Below are 19979 nucleotides of genomic sequence, written 5' to 3' on the forward strand. Positions count from 1 at the left end.
GTGTGCCCACTTTCACAGACAGGCTCCCACTGGGGTTGATCACACCACTTCCACAAACAGCTATAACCCCCACCTAGGAGAAGATACCAAAGGCCCTCCCCCTCCCTCCAATGACAACCCCTGCCAATGTCCTCCAAAAAACACCATACTGCCCATCACCCAAGTGAAGGCTTTCATACAGGAACAATTTCATCCTAGATTTTCTGTTTTTCCTCCACCACAGACATCCCAGTGCTTCTTACTCTCTTCATTCATATGGAATTTGCATGACCCCGCCCACTGTCTCTCCCTTTCCTATTCTTTTCTATGGCACACAGCAAACAGAGGAATTGATCAGCAACTGAACATACTAGAGAGGTTTGGGGAGAATTCACAGTGATTTATAGGAGTTGTAGGTACTGGGATGTATAGTTCACCTGCAATCTAAGAGTACTCTGAACCCCACTGTAAAGAACTCAGAAAGGGGGAGAAATCTTTTCAAAAATGCCACCCGCTGACACCGATTTCGGAGATGTGGAGGAGTTTCTATTAATTAATTATATTTATATTATATATCCACTGCCACCAATATAAAGATGTTTTTATTTAAAAGCTGCCACCAAATTATAGAGGTTTTATAATGCTGCCACCAAATTACAAAGGGGATTATCAATTCTTGCCACCACTATTGGAAGATTTAGCCACTGGCTACTTAGAGAGGAGACTTTTATTTTTCTTCTTTCTTCTTTATTCTTGATGTGTGTATATATGACAGACTGAGATGTTTGAGAGAACAATAACAAGTTTATTCAGGCACAGCTTAATGGTAACAATAACTTTTCTTCTTGTTTGAGGCACTTTACTGAACAGTTGCAAAGTTATATTGAGGTGTTCCAAACTTCTTAAAACGTCAGTTCTTTCTCCACTAACAGACTACCTTAAAATAAGCCACCAAACTTATTTTATCCCTGATCCCCTAGCTTAGGATCAGCCTTCCCTGAGCTTCAACAGAGCCCAGACTACCTAAAATAAGTCACCAAACTTATTTTAGAATTGACTCAAAATCCCACGTTTGAGCCACCCTGATCCTCCTTCCTGTGGTTCGCTGACCACAGACACTGACTGACTGACTGAGTTTTCCTCCAAATTCTCCTCTCTCTTCAGCTAACCCATTTGGCTCCGCCCCCTTCTCCATGGCAACCAACTTTGAGTGCTGAGTAACTGAAATATTAACCCTTTTTAAAACACAGTTAAACATGGCATCTGCAAATAAAAAATCACACTTCGTTACACCCACCAACACTGGACTTGGAACTAACTTGGCACACAGAATCCCCATGACCAACAAAAAATACTGGAGGTCTTTGGAGGGGTTTATAGGAGTTGTAGTTCACCTACATCCAGAGCGCACTGAAGTCGAAGGTGACCCCCCCCCCCCCCCCCGATAAAAGATAGCAACTTACAGTTTTGCCAAGGACACCAAGCTGGATAATAAGAGTTACATCTTGGACAATTTGCAAAGGGAACACTTCCCATGTTAAATCTATGTACTTTTGACTGAGGGTTATATTCTATATTTTACATTTCATATATTTATAGCAGAAGGTAACTGAGAAATATACTGGAGTTTACTGTAATTTACTGAAAACCCTGTCAAAATGGGTGTTTGACCTTTTAACCTGAGGCAAGAATTAACAACTCTCCTAATCCTTTCCTACACAAGTCAATGACTCACAAACTTCTTATAAACTTCTTATAAAGTGAAGCAAGTGACCCCTTTGTGAACTGTGGCCAGCATTCCTTTGACCTAGGTGCCACCAGCCAGCCCCAGGTCCACATTCTTGATTAATGGACTTAACATGATCACCATCTGAAATAGCTCAATGGACTCTTTCTTAAGCTTCGGAGGGCAAAGCCAGACCACATAAGAATTGAGCAACCTCTTTCATCATTGGACATGGGGAGAATTTGCATCTAAGGCAGGCAGCGTTCTCTCATTGGACGAGGTGTGCCAAGCTCCCACCTCTCCAGGGAGCCCCTGCCAATCACAGCAAGGCTGGGTCCAGCCAGGGGCGGTGGGAATTTTGAACTTCAAAAATGTATAAAAGAGTATGCTTTGCTATGTTATGTATCTCAGTCTATTTTTGGTGAACTATCGCAGGCTGGCATCACTTTCAGTTGAAATTAAATAAAATACTTCGGTGGCTTCTGCTTCAGCTTGGTGAGATATATTCTGGAAATTATTGGCTTCTTTTTCTCACCAGGCTTAACCCACAGCTGCTTGGAACTCACTAGTGAATGCTGCTCTAAATTGTTTGATAACAGCACTATGAACCCAAACAATGACGGATCTGACCAAACTTGGCATGCATATCAATATGCCCAAATTTGAATACTGGTGGGTTGTGGGGAGAATTGGCCTGGACATTTTGGAGTTTTAGGTACTGGGATTTATAGTTCATCTGCAAATAATGAACACTCTGAACTCCACCAAATATGGAATTGGACCAAACTTGGCACACAGAGCCGCCATGACCAGCTAAAAATACTGGAGGTTTTTTGGGGAAATTCACCTTGATTTGGGAGAGTTGCTGGAAAGAATTAGAAGAGACCCCAACGGTTATGTAGTCCAACTCCATTCTGCCATGTATGAACACCCAATCAAAGTACTCCCAACATATGACTATCCAGCCCCCTGTTTAAAAAACCTCCAGAGAAGGAGACTCCAGGCAGCATATTCAACTGCTGAACAGCATTTATCACAAGGATGTTCTTCCTAACATTGAGATGGAATCTCTTTTCCTGTAGCTTGAATCAGTGGGGACAAAGGGAAAGGGTTCAAACATGCTATTTCACTAATCCAAAGGCTGCAAGCACAAGCCTTTACTAAATGGGTTTTTCGGTGCTGTGTTAATGCGCATGAGATGCTTTGAACTCATCAGGGACAATATCTTATTCAGTATTGTTTACTTATTTATAAATGAATAACCTGCTTTTCTCCAGAAAATAGTATTCAGCGCAGCTCACAACAATGCACTTCAAAAAAAAAATTAAATGCAGTATCACAAGATGAACATGGTTTAAAAGCACAAATAAAAATGTGTCAGTAAAAGAGAAACAAGTACTTACTTACCCTGTTTCCCTGAAAATAAGACATCCCCGAAAAATAAGACCTAGTAGAAGTTTTGCTTAATTGCTAAATATAAGGCCTCCCCGGAAAGTAAGACCTAGCAACGTTTTTGTTTGGAAGCATGCCCAACACCTGCCAAACAGAACACCAGCGCATGCAGGATTGGTAAATGTACATACCAGTTGTACATGGAAATAATGGTAGTAACAAGAAATTCTTGATAGGATTCAGAGTTTGTCTGGTTATGTTGGTTTGTGATGACAACTACTGTACAGTATATAATAAATGTTCTTTTTTTAGTTCAACAATACATGTGAATTCTTCTTCATGGAAAAATAAGACATCCCCTGAAAATAAGACCTAGCGCATCTTTGGGAGTAAAAATTAATATAAGACACTGTCTTATTTTCGGGGAAACACGGTACTTACTCACTTTGAATACACCGTAAATTCAGTTCAGATGTCAAAAGTCTATCTAAATGAAAATATCAGTTGCTTGTAGGTAAAATGACAACAGAAAAGAGGATGGTTTATTCTCCATCAATTCTCAAGTTTGAGAGCAGCCACCCCAAAAAGCCATCTAAACCACTTAATCGAAGGCCCAAAGGAAAATTTTCTTCATCTGGCAGCTTCCAAGGGTTGCATGGATTGCCAGACATACCCAAAAATAAAAACCTGGAAAACTGAAGTGGAATTTTTACTTTGAGAAATATATATGTAAAAATCTTAACGGGTATTGAACCAGGGGTTGCAACCTACTTAAAAAAACAAATTACAGATCTTGGCCAGAAAAGGGGTTGCTTGTTTGGGGAGGGGAAGACTCGGGGCAAAAAAAAAAAGAGCCAGAAAGGGGACTATATGGCCCCAGGGTCCTGCTTCTTCCATCCTGGACTATACACTGCAATTGTATGAATCAACCATCTGCATTTGTGGAACACATCTGCCCTTGCGCTTTGCTACTTTTCTGCTGAGTACGCATGCCAAGTGTAGAACACATCTCACCATGTTAAAACAGTGGATGTGTCTCTTAATGAGACATGCTACATTATCACAGGATGTCTACACCCCACACCTGACATCTTCCGGGAAGAAGCAGCCAATAATGAAAGGACCAAGGCAGTGACATCTCCAGCCCATCCACTGTTCGGATATCAGCCAGCACGCCAACACCTTTCATCAAGAAATAGTTTCCTAAGATGTACAGAGATACTCACAGGAACACTTCAGCAAGCAAGAGTCCAAAAGTGGCAGGCTAAAACCCAGAACCTCAAGCCATGGCTGATACTGAATGAGAGACTACTGCCTGGGCACACAGAAGACTGGGCAACTTGGAAGGCACTGAACAGACTGCTCTGGCATCACGAGATGCAAGCCAACCTTAACAAATGGGGCCACAAAGTGGAGTCCACCACATACGAATGTGGAGAAGAGCAAACCACAGACCACTTACTACAATGCAGTCTAAGCCCTGCCACATGCACAATGGAGGACCTTCTTATAGCAACACCAGAGGCACTCCAAGTGGCCAGCTACTGGTCAAAGGACATTTAATATAATGCCAAGTTTTTAACTCTGTTTGCATTTTTAAATACATTGCAACTGTACCCTCAGTTCGCTTCTGAAATGATAAATAAATAAATTTGTGTTTGTGTCTATGCATATAAACAAAGAAAATCATTTCCTATTTCACGCACAGCTGGGATTCCAACTAGGCAGACAGTTTCAGAGCCATCTTTTAAGAGCATTGAAAGGTGCCATTTGAAAAAGACAATTTAATAGAAGCTTTTGAAGTATAGCGAGAGACTGCACGATAGGGGGTCAGGAGCAGGCTAGCATGGAATTATCCAGTTTAGACCCCTAATTGCTAAATGCCACTCTGATATCCAAGCCGAGTCCAACCGCTAAATAAAACAAAACACACAAGGGACTTGAAGCAAAGCAAAGCTGTGGAGATCACAGCAGGGCGGTCCCAACTTGATGTTCATGAGTCAATGTTATATAATTGGCAGATTTTATAGCAGAACTGTCTGGATATGAAATCTACATCCTTGGAAAGTGCTTGATTTTTAACTAGGGTCCTCTTTGAACTTGATCAGCTTGCTAATTTTTATTTATGTTGTACAGTCTTACATATGTTGCCTTGTAAGCCGCACCGAATCTCTTTGGGGAGATGGGGCGGGATATAAATAAAGTTGTTGTTGTTGTTGTTGTTGTTCATATTATTACAGTCTGCCCTTCACATTTGCTGGGGTTAGGAGAACAGGAACCCATGAGAATAAAAAAGCCAATGAAACACTTGTTAGTTTTGTTCTCTTTAGTGATCTTGTGATCCTCCAGTGTGATTCTATGGTCAACATCAGAAGTCTATTTGTCTTGGCCTAATTAAAATAAATGTAAAGCAATGAATGGTTGATATCAGTATGAGCAGAGAAAAAATATGGAGGAATAAAAGGCATAAAGCATTTCTCTCTCCCCATTCAAAACCTCTCCGTCCTTTGATGGTTTTTCAGAAGGAAGGCAAATGAGCAAATACAGGTATGATTATCTGCATTCACTCTCTGCATTGTCTTTCTTGCCACTAATGTGGAAGAATAGGTCATCTATTACTCTGGATTGTTTTCAGCACAAAGATCCACTTTGTACTTTCCCTCGTTTAATAAAATATAACAGCTTTTATATCAAGTCGTTGATATCTCTGGCCCATCTCCTTTTGGATATCAGCCAGCAAGCCGACGCCTTAAAATCAAGAAATAGCTTCCTAAGATCTACAGAGACCTTTGCAGGAAAACCTCAGCAAGCAAAAGTCCAAAAGTGGCAGGTTAAAACCCAGAACTTCAACCCATGGCTGAGTCCGGATGAGAAACACCCTCCTGGGCACACAGAAGACTGGGCAACTTGGAAGGCACTGAACAGATTGCTCTGGCACCACAAGATGCAGAGCTAATCTAAAGAAATGGGGCTAAAAGGGGAATCCACGATGTGCAAGTGTGGAGAGGTGCAAACCACAGACCACTTGCTACAGTGCGGCCTGAGCCCTGCCACATGCACAATGGAGCAAAAAATCGGATGCCCTGACAAATTTGTGAACATCCTGCTCCTCAATGATGACATGATGGCAACAGTCTTGGACAGCAATGACTCCCAAAGTGACTCATTTAAGGTGGAATCAGGTGTCAAACAGGGATGTGTTATTGCCTCAAGCTTATTTTCCATCTTCATCGCTATGATACTTCATCTTGTTGATGGGAAACTTCCTACCGAAGTGGAAATAATCTTTCAGACAGATGGCAAGCCATTTAACCTCAGCAGACTGAAAGCCAAAACCAAGGTCACAACAACAAGTTATAGAACTCCAATATGCTGATGATAATGTTTGTGCGCATTCAGAAGAAGATCTACAAGCCAATCTAAACACATTTGCAGAAGCATACAAGAAGCTCGGCCTCTCACTGAACATCGAGAAAACCAAAGTGCTCTTCCAGCAGGCACCAGCCAATCCCTCTGCAATGCCAGGAATACAGCTTAATGGTGTAATGTTAGAAAATGTCAACCATTTCCGCTACCTTGGCAGCCACCTCTCCAGAAAAGTCAACATTGACACTGAAATACAGCACTGCCTGAGCTCTGCGAGGGCAGCATGTCTTCGAACGAAGCAGAGAGTGTTTGAGGATCAGGATATCCGTAGGAATACCAAGGGGCTTGTTTATAAAGTTATTGTCCTCCCAACCCTGTTATACACCTGCGAAATGTGGACTCTCTACAGACGTCACACTTAATTTCTGGAACGATTCCATCAGCATTGCCTCCGAAAAATCCTGCAAATCTCTTGGGAAGACAGGCGGACAAATGTCAGTATGCTGAAAAAAGCAATACTTTTATGCCATCAACTCCATTGGACTGGCCACATTGTCCAAATGTCCGATCACAGTCTCTTAAAGCTGTTACTCTACTCCCAATTCAAGAACGGAAAACATAATGTTGGTGGACAGGAAAAGAGATTTAAAGATGGACTTAAAGCTTCCCTTAAAAACTGTGGCATAGACACCGAGAACTGGGAAGCCCTGGCCCTTGAGCGCTCTAATTGGAGGTCAGCTGTGACCAGCAGTGCTGTGGAATTTGAAGAAGGACAAATAGAGGGTGAAAGGGAGAAATGTGCCAAGAGGAAGGTGTGTCAAGCCAACCCTGACTAGGACTGCCTTTCACCTGGAAACCAAATCCCTCACTGTGGAAGAACATGTGGGTCAAGAATAGGGCTCCACAGTCACCTATGGACCTATCACCAAGACCTGACACTTGGAAGGCCATCTTACTTGGACAACAAGGGATTGCCTAAGTAAGTAAAAATAATAAACCACCAAAGAAGGAGACCATGCCACACTCTGAGGCAGCATATTTCATTGCCAAACAGCAATGTCAGGAATTTCTTCCAAATGTTCAGGTGGAATCTCTTTTCCGACCATTTGAATCCATTGCTCCTAGTTCTAGTCTCTGAAGCCAGCAGCAAACAAGCTTGCCCCCTTTTCAGTATGATATCCTTTCATATCTTTAAACATGACTATCATGTCCCCTCTTGACTTTCTTTTCACCAAGCTAAACATACCCAGCTCCCTTCCTAATAGGCCCAGCTCTGTTTTTGTGGATTTTTGATGGTTTCTGTTTTGGATGGTCTACCCAACAGTCCTGGATATCTTCACTTAAGCGCTCTAACTGGAGGTCAGCTGTGACCAGCAGTGCTGTGGAATTTGAAGAGGCACAAATGGAAGGAGAAAGGGAGAAACATGCCAGTGCGTCAAGCCAAGCCTGACCAGGATCGCTTTATTTATTTATTTATTTATTTATTTATTTATTTACAGTATTTATATTCCGCCCTTCTCACCCCGAAGGGGATTCAGGGCGGATCACATTACACATATAAGGCAAATATTCAATGCCTTAACATAGAACAAAGACAAGACAAATGTGGGGCTCCGAGCTGGCCTTGAACTCATGAGTGATTCATTGCAGCTGGCTGAAGCTGGTTGTTCAACAGCCTGCACCACAGCCCGGCCTTCTATCTAGAAACTGATGTCTTCACTGTGGAAGAATATGTGGGTCAAGAATAGGGATCCACAGTAACCTACGTACCCACTGCCAGAACACTACACCTGGAAGACAATCTTCCTCGCACAACGAGGGATTACCTAAGTATATATGTTGGTAACTTCACCACCGTTTCTCTTTAATTGGCGCACATTGGCGTCTGCCAAGTGTCCTCATCTCCTCTTAATGAGAATCCAGCTTGCCATCTGTTCTCAGACAACATCCTTCCAAAACTGGGGACAATTCCTTCATTTTGCCTTAATGGTAAGACACCCTGGTTAGGGTTGTAAGATAACAACTCATTAAAAACAGTATTTTCTCAGCAATTACTATGAATGACAGCAACAGCTCAGGATGGCTGCAGTCAACAGGCAGGCATTTTAATGAAAGGTTTAGAGAATCGGATTATTATAACATTGCTTTATAATCCACAGAGCACCGGGCTCCAGTTATTAGATCTCGGAGTTCAAATGTGAGAAAGAAAGGACGTTGTGAAAGTCCATCCCAGCTCGACTACATCTTATCAGATCCCGAGTATTGTCACAGCCCACAGTGGCAGAAAGGTCAAGAAACTCTCCATGTGACGTGTAGTGCGGAGTCAAGTTGAGACCTTATATAGAGACACGGCAAAACCGATAAGGACTGCTTAGCATATGCAGGAGTGACAGGGCACCAAAAAAGATAGTGCCAGGCAGATACTTGTATAGAAACAGAGGAGAAGATCTACACTGTAGAATTAGTGCAGTTTGACATTACTTTGACTGCAATGGAATCATGGCAGTTGTATTTTTATAAGGTCTTTAGCCTTCTCCGCCTAAGAGTGCTGGTTCCTTATCAAACTACAACCCCTGGGATTCTATAGCATTGAACCAGGGCAATGAAAATAATAATAATAATAATAATAATAATAATAATAATAATAATAATAATAATAATAACAATAATAAGACTGACAAAGTTCTGGAACACAACACACCAGACATCACAGTTGTGGCAAAGAAAAAGGTTTGGATCATTGATGTCGCCATCCCAGGTGACAGTCGCATTGACGAAAAACAACAGGAAAAACTCAGCCGCTATCAGGACCTCAAGATTAAACATCAAAGACTATGGTAGAAACCAGTGCAGGTGGTCCCGATGGTGATCGGCACATTGGGTGCCGTGCCAAAAGATCTCAGCCGGCATTTGGAAACAATAGACATTGACAAAATTACGATCTGCCAACTGCAAAAGGCCACCCTGCTGGGATCTGCGCACATCATCCGAAAATACATGACACAGTCCTAGACACTTGGGAAGTGTTCGACTCATGATTTTGTGATATGAAATCCAGCATATCTATCTTGTTTGCTGTGTCATAATAATAAAATAATAATAATAATAATAATATTTTTATACCCCGCCCCATCTCCCCAAAGGGACTCGGGTTGGCTTACATGGGGCCAAGCCCAGGCCAAACAGGGAAAACAAATCAATCAACAGTAAAACAAATCATACAATTAATGAGGTCACATAAAATAGACATACAGTAGAGTCTCACTTATCCAAGCCTCGCTTATCCAAGCTTCTGGATTATCCAAGCCATTTTTGTAGTCAATGTTTTCAATATATTGTGATATTTTGGTGCTAAATACAGTAATTACAACATAACATTACTGCATATTGAACTACTTTTTCCGTCAAATTTGTTTTATAACATGATGTTTTGGTGCTTAATTTGTAAAATCATAACCTAATTTGATGTTTAATAGGCTTTTCCTTAATCCCTCCTTATTATCCAAGATATTCGCTTATCCAAGCTTCTATTGGCCCGTTTAGCTTGGATAAGTGAGACTCTACTGTACTTTGATAAAATCCTGGGTTGGTTCCTAAAAGGAACTGGGCCAAAGAGAGTGTCAGTAGTGTCAGATACAAAATGATGCAAAACTGTATTAAATCTACAGTTTAGATGCACCCAGTGGCACCAAAATAAGCACCAGCACAAGGACATGAACAGGCAGATGGCCCTATTCCTACAACTGCCGTGTCCATGCCCCTCTGAATCAGGCATAACGACAATTTCACAACACACACGCACAAAATTAGTCAGTGCTGACATAACCTTCTCAACAGCAAAGTGACGGTACTTCTCCTCTTATTCATACCAGCTACAAGAGCCAGGCTGCATCACATGATACCCCATTGCGGGTGGGCTGCATGACTACAGGACAATGCAATGGGAAAGCCATCTGAGCATTTGCCTGAAAGCACAAAGTGCAAGCAGAGAAGGAAGGTTCGCCTCTTGCCTTCTAAAGAGACCATCTGACGAAATGGAGCAATTTGAACATGTTATAGCTTCTTCTTTATTATTTTTTTAAAAAACGACAGTATATTATATTAATTGTGGCCCTAAAGATCTTTTGGATTGAAACAACCCCAATCACTTATTAATGTGGTTAATGGCAACTGTAAAACAAAAAAAAATCTACAGGACTAGAACTGCTTGCCTTTGTGTTATACAAATGCAAGTGGTTAAATACAAGAGACTTCCAATGCATCTAGATCAGGCATGGGTAAACTTTGGCCCTCCAGGTGTTTTGGACTCCAACTCCCACAATTCCTAACAGCCGATAGGCTGTTAGGAATTGTGAGAGTTGGAGTCCAAAACACCTGGAGAGCCGAAGTTTACTCATGCCTGATCTAGACTGTAGAATTAATGCAGTTTGACACAACTTTAACTTTCATAGTTTATTGTTATGGAATCCTGGGGAGTTGTAGTTTTACAAGGTCTTTGGCCTTTTCTCCCAGAGAGTACTGATGCCTCACTACCCGATAAATCCCAAGATCCTATAGCACCCAGCCATTACAGTTAAAGTGGTGTCAAACTGCATTAATTTTACAGTTGTCTTCAGTCTCTAATGGCGCTCCATGCAGTCATGCCGATCACATGACCTTGGAGGTGTCTACGGAGATAAGCACCAACCCCCAGAGTCAAACATGACTGGACTTAACGTCAGGGGAAACCTTTACCTTATCAATCTCTAAGGGCCCTTTCAGACAGGCCCTATATCCCCGGAGCTGATCCCAGGATTTCTGCTTTAAACTAGATTATATGAGTCCACACTGCCAACTAATCTGGGATAAACAGAACACCTGGGATCAGATCCTGGGATATAGGGCCTGTCTGGATGGGCTCTAAGACCCCTTCTACACTGACGTTAAAAAAAAAAACACAGATTATCTGCTTTCAACTGTGTAATACGGCAGTGTAGACTCATACAATCCTGTTCAAAGCAGATAATGTGGATTATCTGCTTTGATAGTCTGGATTATATGGCAGTGCAGAAGGGGCCTAAATTAAAGATCATCCTTTACAAAGGCTCCTTCTACACTGCCCCATAATACAGATTATCAAACACGATAGTCCGCATTATCTGCTTTAAACTGGATTGTATGAGTCTACACTCCCATATAATCCAGTTCAAAGCAGATAATCTGGATTTAATATGGCAGTGAAAACGGGGCAAAAATGGGGGTAAATACCACAGATATAAGAAATGCCCATGTATTCATAATGACAGATGCACAATCCAGGAAATTCACAGGGCAATTAAATTAGCAATAATAATGCTACTGAGCAGGAAAGTCTCATTTTCAGCTATCATTCAAACTGTGCAACTTGAGTGTTGAGAAAATGAGACTGTATAGCAAAAGAAGCACTAGTTTATGAACGATATCTAAATCTAGCACAGCAAGAACAGGGCAGTTTACAATGTAATACCATACGAGTTTCTTGCTGTTGTGTGCCTTCTGGCCGTCTCCATCTTCTGGCAGACTTAAGGCAAACCAATCACTCTGATTTGCCCCAGATCTCCCAGTGGATTTCCCTGGTTGAGCAGAGATTTGAACCTTGGCTTCCGGAGTCATCGTCTGATGCTCAAACCGTGACACCACACTGGCTCTTATTTAGCCAGACATTCACTTACTGGTATGTGCAACCTACAGCTCTTTTTGCTGTTGAGTTTGAGCATTGATGACTCTAGAGACCAAAGTTGGATTCCCTGTTCAACTGCGGAAATCCATAGACAAATCACAGTCTCCGAGGCCCCTTCCACACAGCAGAATAAAATCCCACAATATCTGCTTTGAAGTGGAGTATGTGGCAGTGTGGACTCAGATATCCCAATTCAAAGCAAATATTGTGGGATTTTCTGCCTTGGTATTCTCGGTTATATGGCTGTGTGGAAGCGCCCTGAGCTTCAGACGAAGGGAAGAGCAATCCGACTATGAATAAATATTGCCAAGAAAAACCTGCAGTAGATTCACTTTGCACGTATGTCACCTAGGGTTTTCTTAAGCAAGCAATACTCAATTCCCATCCACACAGCTGTATAAAATCCACATTGAACAGGATTATAAGGCAGTGTGGACTCAGATAACCCAGTTCAAAGCAGATATTGCAGATTATCTGTGGAAGGGCCCTCAGATGTCATTTTGCCAGTTCTTCCTCTAAAATATAGCTTGTAGCACCCGGACGTGTTGGTGGCCTTCCATCCAAATATTTATTTTTTTATTTATTATTTACAGTATTTATATTCCACCTTTCTCACCCCGAAGGGGACTCAGGGCGGATCACAATGCACATATACATGGCAAACATTCAATGCCATTAGACATACAACATATAGACAGACACAGAGGCAATTTAACATTTTCCAGTTTCCGGCTTCACGAGGGTATACTCAGTTCCGGCCACAGGGGGAACTGCCACTTCATCGTCCACTTGTGACATCAAGTCCTTGATGGAGTACTTCCTTATTCCTTTTTGCACACTGCTGGAAGTTTTTTTATGGTGTCGTAAATTAGTTAAATTAGCCTCCCCACATAAAGCAGTACCTAAATTTTCTACTCAATAAATGCAACTGTCTTTCGAGCTGCTTAGGTCAACAATGAGCTAGGCTATTAATGGTTGGGAGCTCAATCCGACCCGGGCTTTGATGTCATGACCTCTCAGTCAGTAGTGATTTATTGCAGCTGGCTACTAACCAGCTGCACCACAGCCCGGCCCTATGAACCAGGACTGACCCAGCTTAGCTTCCAAGGTCAAGGGTTGCAATAAGTTGGAAACAGCTCAAAGGGCCCTTCCTCACAGTCATTCATATAACCCAGAATATCAAGGCAGAAAATTCCACAATATCTGCTTTGACTGGGATATCTGAGTCCACACTGCCATAAATTCCAGTTAAAAGAAGATATTGTGGGATTTTTTTTCAGCTGTGTGGAAGGGGCCAAAGAAACACAACAACAACAAAAAGCCTATACCTTCTCTTCCTGCTTCTCTCTTTCATGGAAGGTATTGTATCTCCCCTAAACATTGTTACATATTAGTGATAAGGTAATCAAGATAAGGGAATCAAGGAAAGGTATATATTAACAGGGGACGAGAGGGGAATCAGCTTTGTTAATTTACAGTGTTGAAGGGTCATTTTAAGCCCATAATCAAATGATTTCCATTGAATCCTGCAGAGATGAGAAGGCAAAAGGCACAGCATGCCAACAGGCAGGCTTAGCAGAAGGCCTCTTGTGCCTTCTGCATGGTAGATATATATATATATATAAAGATGCCACAAAAAGGTAACAATATGTCTTGGGGAAAAAAACACAAGTTCAAACCAACACAAGAATTACATAAACCACATTTAGATGCAGAACAGTGCAATGGCAATCAGAGGCGCACCTCTACACGCTCATTCCCTCTCTCACGCAAAAATCTGCAGTTGCATATCTAGAAAAATCTGCATTTGTAAGGGAGATGATCAGGCACAGAAATCAGTGGTGTCTTTGCTATTCTACACACTCAGACGGGTCTCATTTGCTTATGTAAAAAGAAAAAAGGCCCATGGCTCAGACACCTGCACAGGGACAGGTGTTATCAATACAGAGTGAGGTTTCTAGAGCATGGCTCTCCCTTCACAGCTGCATATATTCAATGGTGCCATGGTTTAACTTGGGCATGGGCAAACTTGGGCCCTCCAGGTGTTTTGGACTTCAACTCCCACAATTCCCAACAGCCGATAGGCTGTTGGGAATTGTGGGAGTTGAAGTCCAAAACACCTGGAGGGCCCAAGTTTGCCCGTGACTGGTTTAACTGTTGGACAACGACTCTGAAAGACCAAGGTTCATTTCCTTGCTCTGCTATGGAAACCCAATGAGTTACCTTTGGGTGATTTGCTCTCTCAACAACAACAACCACCCTAAAATTGGTTGGTCACCATATGTCACAAATGACTTGAAGACACACAACTACTGTGTCTAGATGGATCTCAAAGGAGATATGCATACAAGACAAATAATGAGCCATATTATCATTATCACCATCATTGTTGCTGCAGCATTTATTTACATTCTGTTTTTATCTCCTGGCTGAGATGCAAAGCTTGGAAGAAAGAAGGCTGAAAGGGGACATGATCACCATGTTTTAAATATTTGAAAGGATGTTCCATTGAGGAGGGGACAAGCTTGTTTACGGAGACCAGAACACAGGGCAATGGATTCAAATTGCAGGAGAAGAGATTCTACCTAAGCATTAGGAAGAACTTTCTGAGGGTAAGAGCTGTTCAGCAGTGGAACATGCTGCAGCCTTGGAGTGTAATGGGGTCTCCTTCTTTTCCGGAGGTTTTTAAGCAGAGGCTAAATATTCATCTGTCAGGGGTGCTTTGTGTTAGGGAAAACTCCCAAAAATACAGCATACCAAAAAGACAAACAGGATACTTATAGGGTTGTTGTGTTCCAGAAGCATTAGGCCATGTTCCAGAAGCATTCTCTCCTGACGTTTCGCCCACATATATAGCAGGCATCCTTAGAAGTCGGACACCTCAACCTCTGAGGATGCCTGCCATAGATGTGGGCAAAACGGCAGGAGAGAATGCTTCTGGAACATGGCCATACAACCCGGAAAACTCACAGCAACCCAGTGATTCCGGCCATGAAAGCCTTCAATAACACAATGATACCTATAGTTGAGCATTCAGCTCACAGTAAGCAGAGCATGAAGTGATATGGCCGAGAAAGAATTCTTAGTTTAGGAGGCAAAAATTCAGTGTTCTGTCTTTAAAACTACAAAAGGTTTGTTTACAAAAATACATTTCTTAATAATAAAGAACTGGATCTGAGGTACTCTATAACTCCATCTCTCTAGGGTTCAAAAGAGAGAGAAATCTCCTAGAACTACATCTCTCCTGACACACACAAGCAGAAAGAGGTCTCAATACTAATATTACTACTACTACTACTACTACTACTACTACTACTACTTTATTTTTCTAGTAAAAGGTAAAGGTTTCCCCTGACGTTAAGTCCAGTCATGTCTGACTCTAGGGGTTGGTTCTCATCTCCATTTCTAAGCCGAAGAGCCGGCGTTGTCCGTAGACCCCTCCAAGGTCATGTGGCCGGCATGACTGCATGGAGCGCCGTTACCTTCCCGCCGGAGCGCCAGCACCTATTAATCTACTCACATTTTCATGTTTTTGAACTGCTAGGTTGGCAGGAGCTGGAGCTAACAGCAGGTGCTCAAGCCGCTCCCAGGATTTGAACCTGGGACCTTTCGGTCTGCAAGTTCAGCAGCTCAGCGCTTTAACGCACTTCGCCACCGGGGCTCCTATTTTTCTAACCCACCACCTTCTCCTCGAAGGGACTCTGGGCGGCTAACATGAGGCAATGCCCAAAACAAAAGCAGAATAAAACAATTACAATGAATATCAAAACAAAAACAATGATAACATCAATCAAATAAAATAAACAATTTAACATTTTGAATACAATGAAACACACAAAACCAGAAAAAATGGGTAATGATACAAGAACCACTAAAGATAAAAGGAGTCGGGCATATAAAACACAATATCCAAAGCTTTTAATAAAGTGCATAATCAAGTAAGATGTAAAAGGCAGAAGTCTGAAACAAATGCATGCATCTGAAAAGTATCCATTCTATACAACCAATCAGAATCAGAGCAAAAGGAGACATAGATTCATAAGAGTTGGAAGCACCTCGTGGGCCATCCAGTCCAACCCCTTGCCAAGAAGCAGGAAAATTGCAGGCAGACAGTGCGAACAAATAGATAGGAGTTAAGGGGGAAGGAATTCCCTCAGCCTATTCCAAAGCTAACCAACTGTTCCTCATTGAGGACTGCAGACTTGAGCAGTGTGGGGTTGAATTCCAACACTTGGATTGTGCTTTTCCTGCATGGCAGAATGAGGTTGGACTGGATGGCCCTTGAGGTCTCTTCCAACTCTAGGATTCTATGAAAATGGTTCACAACACATAAGCCAATTATAGAGGTGCCCAGCATAATCCCACCGGGAACAAAATCCTGTCCAAGGAACAGCTGCGTTGCTCCATGTCGGCATAATAAACCTGACACAAAGCCTCACGCTAAAACATACCAGTGGGCTGCTAGATGCCTTCTTTGACCTCCCAATTCTTTCTCAGTTATAGCTATAGCTGCTCAGACACAACCTGTACACACATTCCTACAGGATCCCGGCAGAGACCCACCCTCCACATAGAGATTTCATCGCACAGGCAAGAAAAGACAGGGCTGCGGGCACCCGCTGCCATCAGCTCAAGAAAAGGTTTGTGCAAACGCATATGCCTGCCTGCACTATCCATTGCCTCTTGAGTGAGAATTAAATTCCACTGTATTCCGCAGGGGGTATGTTTCCAGGTAAACGGGCAGGAGATAGCAACCTTAGACAGGCACAGAAAAAAAGCACTGTATTGAATGAAAGCTATTTATATATTGAGTAGTGGAAAGGCATATATATATGTATACACACAAACACACAGACACACAAATAACACAGACACACAAACATGTACAAGATAGGTCAAAAGTCATAAAGGGGGTTCAATATCTAATAACTCCTAATAACTAATAAATGACATCCAATACCACAGTATACACAGGGATAATTTTGCATTATGTGTGACTAATCAAATCTCATAAATGGCATGCAATACCACAGCATCATCTACAGCATATCTAGAGGATATAAAATTATGTGTGAATAAGCCAATCTCATAAGTGATGTCCATCCAATACTGTAGCATTATACACAGCATATATAGGACCACTTTGAGAGTTTTGGCCCACATTTTTCCATATACATGACACATTAAATATAAATACACACACACATATATAATAAGCTACTACTTCAAAATACATGCCAATTGCCAGCACAGAAGTAATCTGACTTGAGGGTGTTCAGAAAACCAGATTGTTGGGTTGCTGTGTTTTCCAGGCTGTATGACCATATTCCAGAAGCATTCATTTCTGACGTTTTGCCCACACCTATGGTAGGCATCCTCAGAGGTTGTGAGGTCTATTGGAAATGACGCAAGTGGGGTTTATATATATGTGGAATAATGTCCAGGATGGGAGAAAGAACTCTTGTCTGTTGGAGGCAAGTGTGAATGTTACAATTAGCCGCCTTGATTACCACTGAATGGCTTTGCAGATTCAAAGCCTGCCTGCTTCCTACCTAAGGGAATCCTTTGTCAGGAGGTGTAGCTGACCCAGATTGTTTCCTGCCTGGAATTCCCGTCTTCTGCATGTTGTTCTTTATTTACTTTCCCGATTTTTGAGTTTTTTTTAATACTGGTAGCCAGATTTTGTTTGTTGCTGCCCCCAATGGCGCAGCAGGTTAAACCGCTGAGCTGCTGAACTTGCTGACCAAAAGGTCGGCGGTTCGAATCTGGTGAATGGAGTGAGCTCCCGCTGTTAGCCCCAGCTTCTGCCAACCTAGCAGTTCGAAAATATGCAAATGTGAATAGATCAATAGGTACTGCTGGCGGGAAGGTAACGGCGCTGCATGCAGTCATGCTGGCCACATGACCTTGGAGGTGTCTACGGACAACACCGGCTCTTCAGCTTAGAAATGGAGATGAGCACCAACCCCCAGAGTTGGACACGACTAGACTTAATGTCAGGGAAAACCTTTACGTTTACTTTAGTTTCCAGCAGACCTCACAGCCTCTGAGGATGCCTGCCATAGCTCTTCAATGCTAATCAAGGTGTCCAATTGCAGCATTCACACTTGCCTCCAACAGACAAGAGTTCTTTCTCCCACAGATATATAAACCCCACTTGCCTAGTTTCCAACAGACCTCACAACCTCGCCTGCCATAGATGTGAGCAAAATGTCAGGAGAGAATGCTTCTGGAACATGGCCATACAGCCTGGAAAACTCACCGCAACCCAGTGATTCCGGCCATGAAAACCTTCTGACAAGACAAGGAGATTGTTTCTGGCTAAAGAAGGATTACTTGGACGGAAGGCATCTAGATCTAGCAGAGCGAGAATAGAGCCGTAATACTATATCTGTTTGTAATACCATACATGTTTGCAATACTATATATGTTTTACTATATATATCCTTGTGCACATTTCAAGTCATTTCCAACAGACATACACAAAGTTGGGTTTGTAAATGGGATTGCTCTTTCACACCTATGGAATGAAAAATGCTTGAAACGTCCCCATTTTAAAGCACCAAGGGGCAAGAAGAAGGGAGTGTCATAGAGAAATGACCTCAGGACTAGAGGAGGGTCACCAGCCCAACCCACTCGGGGCTAATCCGCGATAAATGTGAGTGCGGACAGACTCTGAGGCTGGGAGAGTTGCCGAAAGGGAATGCAACCCGCCTAGAGATAACCAAACAGACATGAAGCCTGATCCACGCGCGAGAGGGAAAAAAACACGCAGGGGAATAGATCCGCCCTTGTGATGGGTGTCAATGCCCAATCGCTCGCCCCTTTTGTGTGCAAAAAGGGAGGGGAAAAAAACACCTGCATTCGTGGGAAAGGCAATCCACGGCGCCCACCCAGATCCCAAACTGTTCTCTCCTTACTTGCTAACTTACATGGGGAGAAGAAAATAGAGAGGCAGAGGGTTTTCTCCTTGCGAGTGGGGCTGCTCCTTCTTGCCCACCCGAGACACAGGCACGCAAGACTCCTTCGCGGAGCGGCGGCGGCAGAAGCGTCCTCTCTTCTCCAAGGCGCCAGCAGCTCCACTTCCACTCCCCACTGCCCTCCCCACGCGTGATGTCACCCCGAGTGGGCGGGGCTTGGAATCTAGGGGGAGCCAATCGGCAGCCACGCGAGGAGGGGCATTCAGCTGGAATTAACCGGGACTGGGACAAGCAGGAGCCGGTCCATTCATAAATATCCACGCACGCACCCAGACACTCGGGGACAGTTGCAGGGCTTCAGGGCAAGGAGCATCTACAGCAGGCCTGGGCAAACTTGGGCCCTCCAGGTGTTTTGGACTTCAACTCCCACCATTCCTAACAGCCGGTATATTGGAAATAACTGCACCCAGTCTCTGGGCAGATATCCCTTTGGGAATAAATGGCAATCATAACCATATTGAAAAGGGGGGAAATGATGTCATATACATTTGGCAAATGTGAATCTCCATGAACATGTGGAAACCACCTTTGGAAAGCCACTAGTCAAGAATGGCATGAACAAGTGATAATCAGAAGCATTCACATAGGTAAAAAGGTAAAGGTTTTCCCTTGATGTTAAGTCCAGTCGTGACCGACTCGGGGGGTTGGTGCTCATCTCCATTTCTAAGCCGAAGAACCGGCGTTGTCCGTAGACACCTCCAAGGTCATGTGGCCAGCATGACTGCATGAAGCGCTGTTACCATCCCGCCGGAGCGCCGGTACCTATGAATCTACTCACATTTGCATGTTTTCGAACTGCTAGGTTGGCAGGAGCTGGAGCTAACAGCGGGTGCTCAAG

At 42.9% G+C, this 19979-nt stretch overlaps 1 protein-coding gene across 1 annotated transcript in view; it reads right to left on the bottom strand.

Annotated features, from left to right (window-relative positions):
• camk1 (calcium/calmodulin dependent protein kinase I) overlaps window positions 1–19261 on the bottom strand; it is a 76485-nt gene extending 57224 nt beyond the window's left edge. Inside the window, exon 1 of the mRNA XM_062973743.1 lies at window positions 19094–19261. The gene's annotated coding sequence lies outside the window, so the exon portion shown is untranslated. The remainder of the gene's footprint in view (window positions 1–19093) is intronic.
• Window positions 19262–19979: the final 718 nt, after the last annotated feature.

Source organism: Anolis carolinensis, chromosome 2 (genome assembly GCF_035594765.1).
Source record: "Anolis carolinensis isolate JA03-04 chromosome 2, rAnoCar3.1.pri, whole genome shotgun sequence".
Taxonomy (NCBI): domain Eukaryota; kingdom Metazoa; phylum Chordata; class Lepidosauria; order Squamata; family Dactyloidae; genus Anolis; species Anolis carolinensis.